Source organism: Schistocerca nitens, chromosome 1 (assembly GCF_023898315.1).
Source record: "Schistocerca nitens isolate TAMUIC-IGC-003100 chromosome 1, iqSchNite1.1, whole genome shotgun sequence".
Lineage (NCBI taxonomy): Eukaryota > Metazoa > Arthropoda > Insecta > Orthoptera > Acrididae > Schistocerca > Schistocerca nitens.
Window position 1 is genome coordinate 92,567,224 of NC_064614.1, and position 12,361 is coordinate 92,579,584.

Here is a 12,361-nt window from a genome sequence, read left to right on the forward strand (position 1 = left end):
TATAAATGCGGACACAATGGACGGCAGCTACTTGTTTGGACAAGGAAAATACACGGACGGTTTCAGTGGGTAGGAATGTGCTCTTCCTCCTTCACTTGGCACAATAAAGTCTGTGATTATGCCACTACTGAAAGATGGAAATATGTTCGCTCTTTTCTGTCAGTAACTGAGATTTTTTCACGTTTCTTTAATTAGCTGATTTGATATAAACGTGTGTCATATACACGAATATGTTGTAAGTACACGTGAACACGACAACACAGAGTCGTAATTTCGCCTGATAGGTGATATTGGGAACAAGGTGTGGAAAATTAGGAACATGGTGTCCAGAAATCGAATTTTCAATTTTCTTAAAATCGACTGCAAAACTTTAGCTTTGAGCGGGTAATTACTTGTAATATTTTTTGAACGCCCAGCTTCTTGTAATATCCCACGAGAAAGATATAACAGGAGGCAATTAGAGTAGGCTGTGTGAATCTTCATCATTTCGCGGCGCAAAGATTGTTCCATAAAATTTCAGGCGTGTAGTCGCATAAATTCGAATTCTTCTTCTAATACACTCCTGGAAATGGAAAAAAGAACACATTGACACCGGTGTGTCAGACCCACCATACTTGCTCCGGACACTGCGAGAGGGCTGTACAAGCAATGATCACACGCACGGCACAGCGGACACACCAGGACCCGCGGTGTTGGCCGTCGAATGGCGCTAGCTGCGCAGCATTTGTGCACCGCCGCCGTCAGTGTCAGCCAGTTTGCCGTGGCATACGGAGCTCCATCGCAGTCTTTAACACTGGTAGCATGCCGCGACAGCGTGGACGTGAACCGTATGTGCAGTTGACGGACTTTGAGCGAGGGCGTATAGTGGGCATGCGGGAGGCCGGGTGGACGTACCGCCGAATTGCTCAACACGTGGGGCGTGAGGTCTCCACAGTACATCGATGTTGTCGCCAGTGGTCGGCGGAAGGTGCACGTGCCCGTCGACCTGGGACCGGACCGCAGCGACGCACGGATGCACGCCAAGACCGTAGGATCCTACGCAGTGCCGTAGGGGACCGCACCGCCACTTCTCAGCAAATTAGGGACACTGTTGCTCCTGGGGTATCGGCGAGGACCATTCGCAACCGTCTCCATGAAGCTGGGCTACGGTCCCGCACACCGTTAGGCCGTCTTCCGCTCACGCCCCAACATCGTGCAGCCCGTCTCCAGTGGTGTCGCGACAGGCGTGAATGGAGGGACGAATGGAGACGTGTCGTCTTCAGCGATGAGAGTCGCTTCTGCCTTGGTGCCAATGATGGTCGTATGCGTGTTTGGCGCCGTGCAGGTGAGCGCCACAATCAGGACTGCATACGACCGAGGCACACAGGGCCAACACCCGGCATCATGGTGTGGGGAGCGATCTCCTACACTGGCCGTACACCACTGGTGATCGTCGAGGGGACACTGAATAGTGCACGGTACATCCAAACCGTCATCGAACCCATCGTTCTACCATTCCTAGACCGGCAAGGGAACTTGCTGTTCCAACAGGACAATGCACGTCCGCATGTATCCCGTGCCACCCAACGTGCTCTAGAAGGTGTAAGTCAACTACCCTGGCCAGCAAGATCTCCGGATCTGTCCCCCATTGAGCATGTTTGGGACTGGATGAAGCGTCGTCTCACGCGGTCTGCACGTCCAGCACGAACGCTGGTCCAACTGATGCGCCAGGTGGAAATGGCATGGCAAGCCGTTCCACAGGACTACATGCAGCATCTCTACGATCGTCTCCATGGGAGAATAGCAGCCTGCATTGCTGCGAAAGGTGGATATACACTGTACTAGTGCCGACATTGTGCATGCTCTGTTGCCTGTGTCTATGTGCCTGTGGTTCTGTCAGTGTGATCATGTGATGTATCTGACCCCAGGAATGTGTCAATAAAGTTTCCCCTTCCTGGGACAATGAATTCACGGTGTTCTTATTTCAATTTCCAGGAGTGTATTTCTGCTGAATTCCGTCCAGCCTTCAGAGTGAGCCGAGGTGACTGACGCTCCAGCACTTGCTACGTCCACCGCATCCGCAGTGGTCCGCTGCGCGGGCTTAAAAGGACGGAGCGAAGTGCTGGAGCGTCAGTCACCTCACTCTGAAGATGCACGTCAAGTACCTCTTCGGTGAGGAGATGGTTTTAAGTGTTCGCCCACCGGATAAGTTAAAACACTTGAGAGCGAGGTTACTGAGATCTTTAAGTTTTTTATTAAGATGACGTGACCATGACGTAGTTCCAAAGTTTTCCAGTTTAGTAAATTTTGCAAAGTCGGCTGCTTTGAATAAGATTTTAAGAAAAGCTGGTGTTGCTATCGGTAAGGAGAGGATCTGTTTTACTCACCGACAATTGGAGCTGGTTTCGGAACAACTTTATCGCCTGCCTCTAAAGGTATATGTGTAGTTACCCTACAATTCATGGAACTGGACTGATGATAAAACGTGAGCCACGTCAGACTGGGTCCGTGAGGTAGCCACATCAAGACAGATGGCAATGTTTAGCCGGCTTTAGGAGTCTTCCCAGCATGAAGCTGTTACTCGACGTTCCGTCATTAATATGACGGATAAAGATCTGGATGGGCCCGCCCGGTAGGCCGTGCTGTCTAACGCACGGCTTTCCGGGCGGGAAGGAGCGCCGGTCCCCGGCACGAATCCGCCCGGCGGATTTGTGTCGAGGTCCGGTGAACCGGCCAGTCTGTGGAAGGTTTTTAGGCGTTTTCCATCTGCCTCGGCAAATGCGGGCTGGTACCCCTTATACCACCTCAGCTACACTATGCCGGTGATTGCTGCGCAAACAAGTTATCCACGTACGCGTACACCACCATTACTCTACCACGCAAACATAGGGGTTACACTCGTCTGGTGTGAGACGTTCCCTGGGAGGTCCACCGGGAGCCAAACCGCACAATAACCCTTGGTTCGGTGTGGGCGGCGGAGGGGTGAAGTGGACTGCGGTAGTCGTCGTGGGGTTGTCGACCACTGCGGCTGCGGAGGGGCCGGAGCCTCTCCGTCGTTTCTAGGTCCCCGGTTAACATAAGATCTGGACGACGCTATGATGACGGTCTTAAGTAAAGGGCTGAGCTTTGCACCCACGCCAAAGGTTTTGCCGATACCAGCGTTCATCAGTGCCGTTGAAGAAGCTGTTCGTCCTCTTTCTACGGAAGCAGCAGAAGAAATAAGACGCGAAACTTGAAGCCTCGCCCACAAAGGAGCAACATATCTGTGGCAGAGAGGGCTCCACTACGTAAGCTTCGCCGGGAGACCGAGACGATGGTTCTTCCAGCTGATAAAGGTAATGCCACTGTTTTAATGTCTCGTGACGACTACCGTGATAAAATGAACAGTTTACTGAGTGACAGCGCATACAGGAAGGTCAGTAAAGACCCCACCAACCAGGTGGCAAGGAAGACTGCTTCGCTTCTGAACGCCTCCCCCTTTCCACCAGAAGTTGTGCGAAGATTGAAACCAAGTGGTGCGGTTCCTCCAACGCTTTATGGACTTCCAAAGATCGAAAAGAATGGTGTTCCTCTGCGTCCGATAGTGAGTAACATCGGCTCTCGAACCTGTGCTGGAAAAATGCGCTCATCACATACGTAACTCTGTGGACTTCATTGGTAAACTGAAATCACTCAAACCGAACAATTCTGATATGTTAGTTTCGATATAGTGTCGTTTTTCACTAAAGTTCCTGTTTCGGAAGCGTTGTTTCTCATTGGAGAAAGCTTCGATAAAGAGATTTCAGCTTTGTTTGAACATGTTTTGACCTTGACATATTTTTTATTCAGAGCCGAATTTTGTGAGCAGACTGACAGTGTCGCCATGGACAGCCCTTTTGTCGCCCTTGGTGGCCAACCTTTCTATCTGGGACTTCGATGAGAAGCTTGAAGCCCACAGTGTTTTGGAGGTTTGTTGATGACACGTTTGTAGTGTGGCCCGATGGTGAAGGCAAGTTAAAAGAATTTTTAAACCATCTGCATTCCATCCACAGACAAATTCAGTTCACTATGGAAATCGAAAAACATGGACCCTCTCATTTTTGGATGTGTTGGTGCGGCGCAAAGATGATGCCACTTTGGGACATTCAGTATATCGAAAACCGACCCATACGGATTTATATTTACACAATCCTTCGCAAACGATGAGTGTACTCAGAACCCTGGTACATAGAGCACACGTCATTGCCGACGAGGGCAGTCTGGAGGACGAGCCTTTACACCTGAGAAGAGTTTTTGAAGCCATTGGGTACTCTACGTAGCAGATACGTAAGGCACTACAAATGAAGCCAACTGTTGGTATAACAAATGCAGAAGAAGACACGGGAAATTTTAAATCGATAGCATTTCTGCCACACGTAGGAAGCCTATCATCAAAAATAGGACGGATCCTGAGTAAACACAAAGTGAAAGTCATTTTTCGCCCTCCACCAAAGACAGCAGCATTGCTGGGTTCCGTTAAAGATGATTTGATGCTTCGCAAGCCTGAGGTTTACAAGATCCGTTGTGAGTGTGGGAGTTCGTACATCTGACGGAGGGCACGTACAGTTCAGGAGAGATCCACAGAGCACCGCAGGTACACCCGGCTGTTACAAACTTGTAAATCTGCGGTAGCAGAGCACTGTATTGACACTGGGCACTGTATGGTGTACAATAACGTCGAAATTTTAGCCTCAACATCATCTTTCTGGGACTGAGTAGTGAAAGAAGAAGCAATTGAAATTCAGCTGGCGATGAATTTAACTAATAGGGAAAGCGGCTTCAGCATGGACAAATCTTGGAATCCGACATTTTCTGTAATAAACTCACGAAGACGTGGCGACGGTAAGTAGAGCTGGCGATGGCTGCATAATCGTACGTTTACACTGTATAGATGGAGCCCTCTGTCCCGACTGAAATGATCTTTGAGTGGAAACAGTTATGTTCGGCTACTTGGAGACCATTTACAGTCATTCGTGGACTAATGAGCGATGGAAATTTTTTCGATGATAATGTACCATGTCAGTGGGCCACAATTGTTCGCCATTGGTTTGAAGAACATTCTGAACAATTCGAGCGAATGATTTGGCCACCCGTATCGCCCGACATGAATGCCATCCAACATTTATGAAACATAATAGAGATGTCAGTTTGTGCATAAGATTCTGCACCGGCAAAGCTTTCGCAGTTGTGGACGGCTATAGAGGCAGCATGGCTCAGTATTCCTGAGGGGACTTCCAACGACTTGTTGAGTTCATGCCACGTCGAGTCGCTGCACTACGCGTGGAGAAATGAGATTCGTCGCGGTATTTGGAGGTATCCTATGACATTTATCACCTAGTATATTTCTCCAAACAACGTTACTAAAACCCGCAGAGACCAGATGTATCGTTACTTTAAGCGTTTCTGCGTTGTTAAGATGATGAGGGCCGTAGATTCCAGTTCTATCCATACTTTAAACGCTTCCGCATATACTGCATATAGACCCGGGCGCATGCGCTGTTTCGAAATTACCTCATAAATGAGAACAGTGTGGAACAGCAATATCCTTTTTCCTAATAGTGCTAGTTCTCCGAGGTATACGGAAGAATTTCTGTCATGTTTGGAAATTATAAGCGAGACTGGTGGATGTAAAGCTGTGAGTGCAGGTTTTAGGTTGTGCCCATATAGCGCAGACAGTAACAGCTTTGTCTACGAAACACAAACTTTAGAGTTCGTCTGCGGGTTGGGCACACCGTTTTTAGCTGCCACGAAGTTCCAAAAAATGTGGTGTTGCTCAATGAATAACAACTGTTGTAGAATTTTTGAACATTTTTTATATTCTTGTATTATGACATTTCTGGAGACTGGAAGTCCTCTATAGCAATCAACATGCGTTTCGAAAATAACAATCGTGTGTAATCCCACGATACCCAGAAAGCAGTAAGTGCCGTTGCCCAGGTTGATACTGTGTTGCATGACTTCCTGAAGGAGTTCAATACAGTTTCGTGCTGCCGCCTAATGAACGAAATACGAGCATACGGAATACCAGACCAGTTGCGTGAACAGATTAACGAATTTCTAGCAAGCACAACACATTGTATCATTCTCAAGAACAGTAATTTTCATGTAATTTCAGGAGTGCCACAAGGGAGTATTTTAGAACCATTACTTTTCACAATATCTATAAACGATCTAGTGGATAAAGTCGAAGTTACACGATTATATCCGGAGATGATGCTGTTGTATACAAAGAAGTCGCAACGCTACAAGACTGTAGCGAGAGGCAAGAAGACCTGTAAAGACTCGACACTTGGTGTAGGGAGTAGCGGTTGAACCTCAGCATAAACAGATGTAACGTACTGCGAGTACACAGGAAGACCATTTATTGTATTGTTACACTGTTGCGGAACAGCCACTGGAAGCAATTACATCCATAAAATTTCTTTGAGTGATAGATAGTGGAACAGCCACATAAAACAAATCGCAGGTAACGCACATGTCAGACTGAGATTCACTGGAAGAATTCTCAGGAAATGTAGTTCACCCACAGCGGAGGTAGCTTACAAAATGGTTCAAATGGCTCTGAGCACTATGCGACTTAACTTCTGAGGTCATCAGTCCCCTAGAACTTAGAACTACTTAAACCTAACGAACCTAAGGACATGACACACATCCATGCCCGAGGCAGGATTCGAACCCGCGACCGTAGCGGTCGCTCGGTTCCAGACTGTAGCGCCTAGAACCGCACGGCCACTACGGCCGGCGGTAGCTTACAAAACACTCGTGCGACCAACGTTTGAACACAGCTCGTCAGTCTGAGATTCGTACCATATGGAATTGGTAGAAGAAGCAGAGAAGGCCCTAGGAAGGGCAACGCGTTTCGTTGCAGGTTCTTCTAGTAAGAGCGAAGGCGTTAGAGAGAAGCTCAGCCAAACCCAGTTGCAGAGACTGCAAGAGAGGCGTTCTGCATCTTGCAGTGGTCTACTGTTAAAAGTTCCAAAAGCCTACGTTGCTTCAAGAATCAGCCAATATATTGATTCCATGTTGCGAGCGCGTACGTTGCTACAAGAGTCAGCCAATATATTGCTTCCTCCTACGTATAAGTCGAGAAAAGACCTTTTCTGGGTCATCAGTCTTCTCACTGGTTTGTTGCGGCCCGCCACGAATTCCTCTCTTCTCTTGTGCCAACCTCTTCATCTCAGAGTAGCACTTGCAATTTACGTCCTCAATTATTTGCTGGATATATTCCAATCTCTGTCTCCCTCTACAGTTTTTGCCCTCTACAGCTCCCTCTTGTTCCACGGAAGTCATTCCCCCATGTCTTAATAGATGTCCCATCATACTGTCGCTTCTCCTTCTCAGTGTTTTCCACATATTCCTTTCCTCTTCGATGCTGCGCAGAATCTCCTCATTCCCTATCTTATCAGTTCACCTCATTTTCAACATTCGTCTCTAGCACCAAATCTCAAATACTTCGATTCTCTTCTGTCCCGGTTTCCCACAGCCCATGTTTCACTACCGTACAATGCTGTACTCCAGACTTACATTCTCGGAAATTTCTTCCTCAAATTAATGCCTATGTTTGATACTAGTAGACTTCTCTAGGCCAGTAATGCCCTTTTTTGCTATTGCTTTTGATGTCCTCCTTGCTCCGCCCGTCATTGGTTATTTTGCTGCTTAGGTAGTAGAATTCCTTAACTCCATCTACTTCGTGACAATCAGCCTTGATGCTAAGTTTTTCGCTGTTCTCATTTCTGATACTTTTCATTACTTTCGTATTTCTTCGATTTACTCTGAATCCATATTCTGTACTCACTAGATTGTTCATTCCATTTAGCAGATCATTTAATTCTTCTTCTCTTTCACTCAGGACAGCAATGTCATTAGTGAATCGTATCATTGATAACCTTTCACCTTGAATTTTAATCCCACTCCTGAACCTTTCTTTGATTTCCATCGTTGCTTCTTCGATGTACAGTATGAACAGTAGGAGCGAAAGACTACATCCCAGACTTACTCCCTCCTTAATCCGAGCACTTCGTTCTTGGTCGTCCACACTTATTATCCTCTCTTGATTCTTTTACATTTTGTCCATTACCCGTCTCTCGCTATAGCTTGCATGGGGGCTTAATTAAAATAGAATGCAAATAATTTTAATTTTTTGCTTCAGTAGGTGTCTGTTCGGTTACGAAGTCTCGTAACGGTTGGCCCTGACTAGTATTATTACGCAATCTGACTGCATAGAACAACAACAAAGAATGAAATGGAAATTTTCATTAACACAATTAATTAATTAAGTCCCCAGCAACTATAAAACCTACGAAACCAAAGCACAAGTGTAACTGTTCTGTGTGTGGAAGTATGACTCAACGTACGCATCTGGCACGGTTCTTCTTCAAAAACACAAGAAATTTTAAATATCATTTATACTGAATTAATTAAAGAAAATAGAAATACCATAATTACTCAAGAAAACCAGAATTACACTCTAATACAAGAACACAAGCCAGATGCTTTGTTGACTGAACCTGTAATGACGCATTATTCAGGACATTGAAATAATGAGAAAGAAAAGAAAAGTAGTTTGTTACCTTAATTTATATTGATGAAAAGCACTCTAGACATTACAATCTCTCCACACCGACTCGCTACTATCACATCTCAACAAGAACTTTTCAGTATCACATCTCAGCAAGCACTGCCTACTAGCTCATCTCAACAAACACTCCTCACTACGACATCTCAGCACTGACTACCACGAGTTCTCCCAGAGCACTGACCACTACGAGTTCTCAATAATCACTGCCAGTGGAGGCGGCGGAACAATACTCTCTAGCGCGATCTCTGGCGCTGTGGCTCAGTGTAGCCACCTTTCAAGCTTAGCCCTATTTTTCTCAGAATTTCGAACATCTTGGACCATTTTACATTGTCGAACGCTTTTTACAGGTCGACAAATCCTATGAAAGTGTCTTGATTTTTCTTTGGTCTTGCTTCCATTATCAACCGCAACGTCAGAACTGCCTTTCTCGTGCCTTTACTTTTTCTGAAGACTGATCGTTATCTAGCACATCCTAAATTTTCTTTTCCATTCTTCTGTAGATTATTCTTGTCAGCAACTTGGACGCATGATCTGCTGAGCTGATTGTGCGATAATTCTCGCACTCGTCAGCTTTTCTAATCTTTGGAATTGTGTGGATGATATTTTTCCGAAAGTCAGATGGTCTGTCGCCAGACTCATACATTCAACACACCAACGTGAGTAGTCGTTTTCTTGCCACTTCCTCCAACGATTTTAGAAATTCTCATGGAATGTTATGTATGCCGTCTTCTTTATTTGATCGTAAATCCTCCAAAGCTCTTATAAATTCTGATTCTAATACTGGATACCCTCTCTCTTCTAAATCGACTCCTGTTTATTCTTTTATCACATCAGAAAAATCTTCTCCCTCATAGAGGCCTTCAGTGTATTCTTTCCACCTATTCGCCTTCGCCTATCCTTGCTTTTAATGTCACCGAAGGTTGTTTTGGCTTTCCTGTATGCTGAGTCAGTCCTTCCGACAATCATATCCCTTTCCGATTTCTTCACATTGTTCATGCAGCCGTTTCAACTTACCTTTTGTGCACTTCCTATTTATTTCATTCTTCAGCGACTTGTATTTCTCTATTTTTTGAGTTTCCCGGAATATTTTTGTACTTTCTCCTTTCATCGATCAACTGACGTACTTCTTCTGTTGCCGGCCGAAGTGGCCGTGCGGTTAAAGGCGCTGCAGTCTGGAACCGCAAGACCGCTACGGTCGCAGGTTCGAATCCTGCCTCGGGCATGGGTGTTTGTGATGTCCTTAGGTTAGTTAGGTTTAACTAGTTCTAAGTTCTAGGGGACTAATAACCTCAGCAGTTGAGTCCCATAGTGCTCAGAGCCACTTCTTCTGTTACCCATGGTTTCTTCACAGTTACCTTCTTTGTACGAATGTTTTTCTTTCCAACTTCCGTGATGGCCCTTTTAAGAGATGTCCATTCTCTTCAACTGTACTGTCTATGAGTTATTGCCGGCCGGGGTGGCCGAGCGGTTCTAGGCGCTACAGTCTGGAACCGTACGACCGCTACGGTCGCAGGTTCGAATCCTGCCTCGGGCATGGATGTGTGTGATGTCCTTCGGTTAGTTAGGTTTAGGTAGTTCTAAGTCTAGGGGACTGATGACCTCAGAAGTTAAGTTCCATAGTGCTCAGAGCCATCTGAACCATTTTTATGAGTTATTCCTTATTGTTGTCTCTATAGACTATGAACTTAAAATTAGAGAGATCCGAGTCAACATGAAGGCTTACCAGCTATTGTTCTTTCCTCGAACTATTCTCGTCTGAAAGCGGAAAAGGGGGGACGTGACAGCGATATGCAAGGTACTTGGGTCGTCCAGGAAGCTAAGAACAATAGTGTACTACACCCAGCGCCCATCCCCCACAACCGCTGTCTCAAGCATGCCAATTATCTCTTTCCCTGCTCACAGTGTGAAGCTAGTTATGTTGCCGAGTGGTCACACCTCTTTGTTCTGTAATCTTTAGAAATAACACCACGCATTGAAACATGCGCCATATGCGAAGTGCATAGTGTCATTCGTTTTCTGAATGCACAAAATAATTTCCCTATCGAAATTTATAAGCAAATAAAGAGTGTTTATACTGATATTGCAATGAACGAATGTTCAGTGACGTGGAATGTTGTCGAAAACGCTGATTTTGAACCATGACAATGAGCGGCCTCACGCATCAGCACAAACACAGCAAGAACTTCAACGCCTTGAGTGAGAAATTTTTGGACATCCTCCATACAGCCCTGACTTGGCAGCAAGTTATTCCCTCTTATTCACCAAGCTAAGTGAATTTTCGGGTGGAAAATAGGTTCGCGGACGGTGAAAATCTCAAACAAGCCTTACACTACGGCTCCAATCTTTGGCGATAGAGGAGTACAACACAGATACTGAAAAACTGGCCCCACGTTAATGTAAGAGTCTTGACACTTATGGCAACTACATTGAAAAATAGAGCAAGGTACTGTAAATAAAGTTTTATGTTGTCATCTTTCGTGTTTATTTAGTCATTCCAAAACATTCTTTACTTTCTGCAACACCCTTGTACCTTCCTCTAGACATCGTAAGGTAGCTCACAGAGTAAATACGTACAGGTAGAAGATGAAATTCTAGATTTGAACAGCAAATAAACTACTGGCCATTAAAATTGCTACACCGAGAAGAAATGCAGATGATAAGCAGGTATTCATTGGACAAATATATTATACTAGAACTGACATGTGATTACATTTTCACGCAATTTGGGTGCATAGATCCTGAGAAATCAGTACCCAGAATAACCACCTCTCGCCGTAATAACGGCAAGTGATACGCTGGGCATTGAGTCAAACAGAGCTTGGACGGCGTGTACAGGTACAGCTACCCATGCAGCTTCAACACGATACCACAGTTCATCAAGAGTAGTGACTGGCGTATTGTGACGAGCCAGTTGCTCGGCCAACATTGACTAGACGTTTTCAATTGGTGAGAGATCTGGAGAATGTGCTGGCCAGGGCAGCAGTTGAACATTTTCTGTATCCAGAAAGGCCCGTACAGGACCTGCAACATGCGATCATGCATTATCCTGCTGAAATGTAGGGTTTCGCAGAGATCGAATGAGGGGTAGAGCCACGGGTCGTAACACATGTGAAATGTAACGTCCACTGTTCAAAGTGCCGTCATTGCGAAGAAGAGGTGACCGAGACATGTAACCAATGGCACCCCATACCATCACGCCGGGTGATACGCCAGTATGGCGATGACGAATACACGCTTCCAATGTGCGTTCACCGCGATGTCACCAAACACGGATGCGACCATCATGATGCTGTAAGCAGAACCTGGATTCATCCGAAAAAATGACGTTTTGCTATTCGTGCACCTAGGTTCGTCGTTGAGTACACCATCGCAGGCACTCCTGTCTGTGATGCAGCGTCAAGGGTAACCGCAGCCGTGGTCTCCGAGCTAATAGTCCATGCTGCTCCAAACGTCGTCGAACTGTTCGTACAGATGGTTGTTGTCTTGTAAACGTCCCCATCTGTTGACTCAGGGATCGAGACGTCGCTGGACGATCCGTTTCAGCCATGCGGATAAGATGCCTGTCATCTCGACTGCTAGTGACACGAGGCCGTTGGGATCAAGCACGGCGTACCGTATTAGCCTGCTGAATCCACCGATTCCATATTCTGCTAACCGTCATTGGATCTCGACCAACGCGAACAGCAATGTCGTGATACGATAAACCGCAATCGGGATAGGCTACAACCCGACCTTCATCAAAGTAGGAAACGTGATGGTACGCATCTGTCCTCCTCACACGAGGCA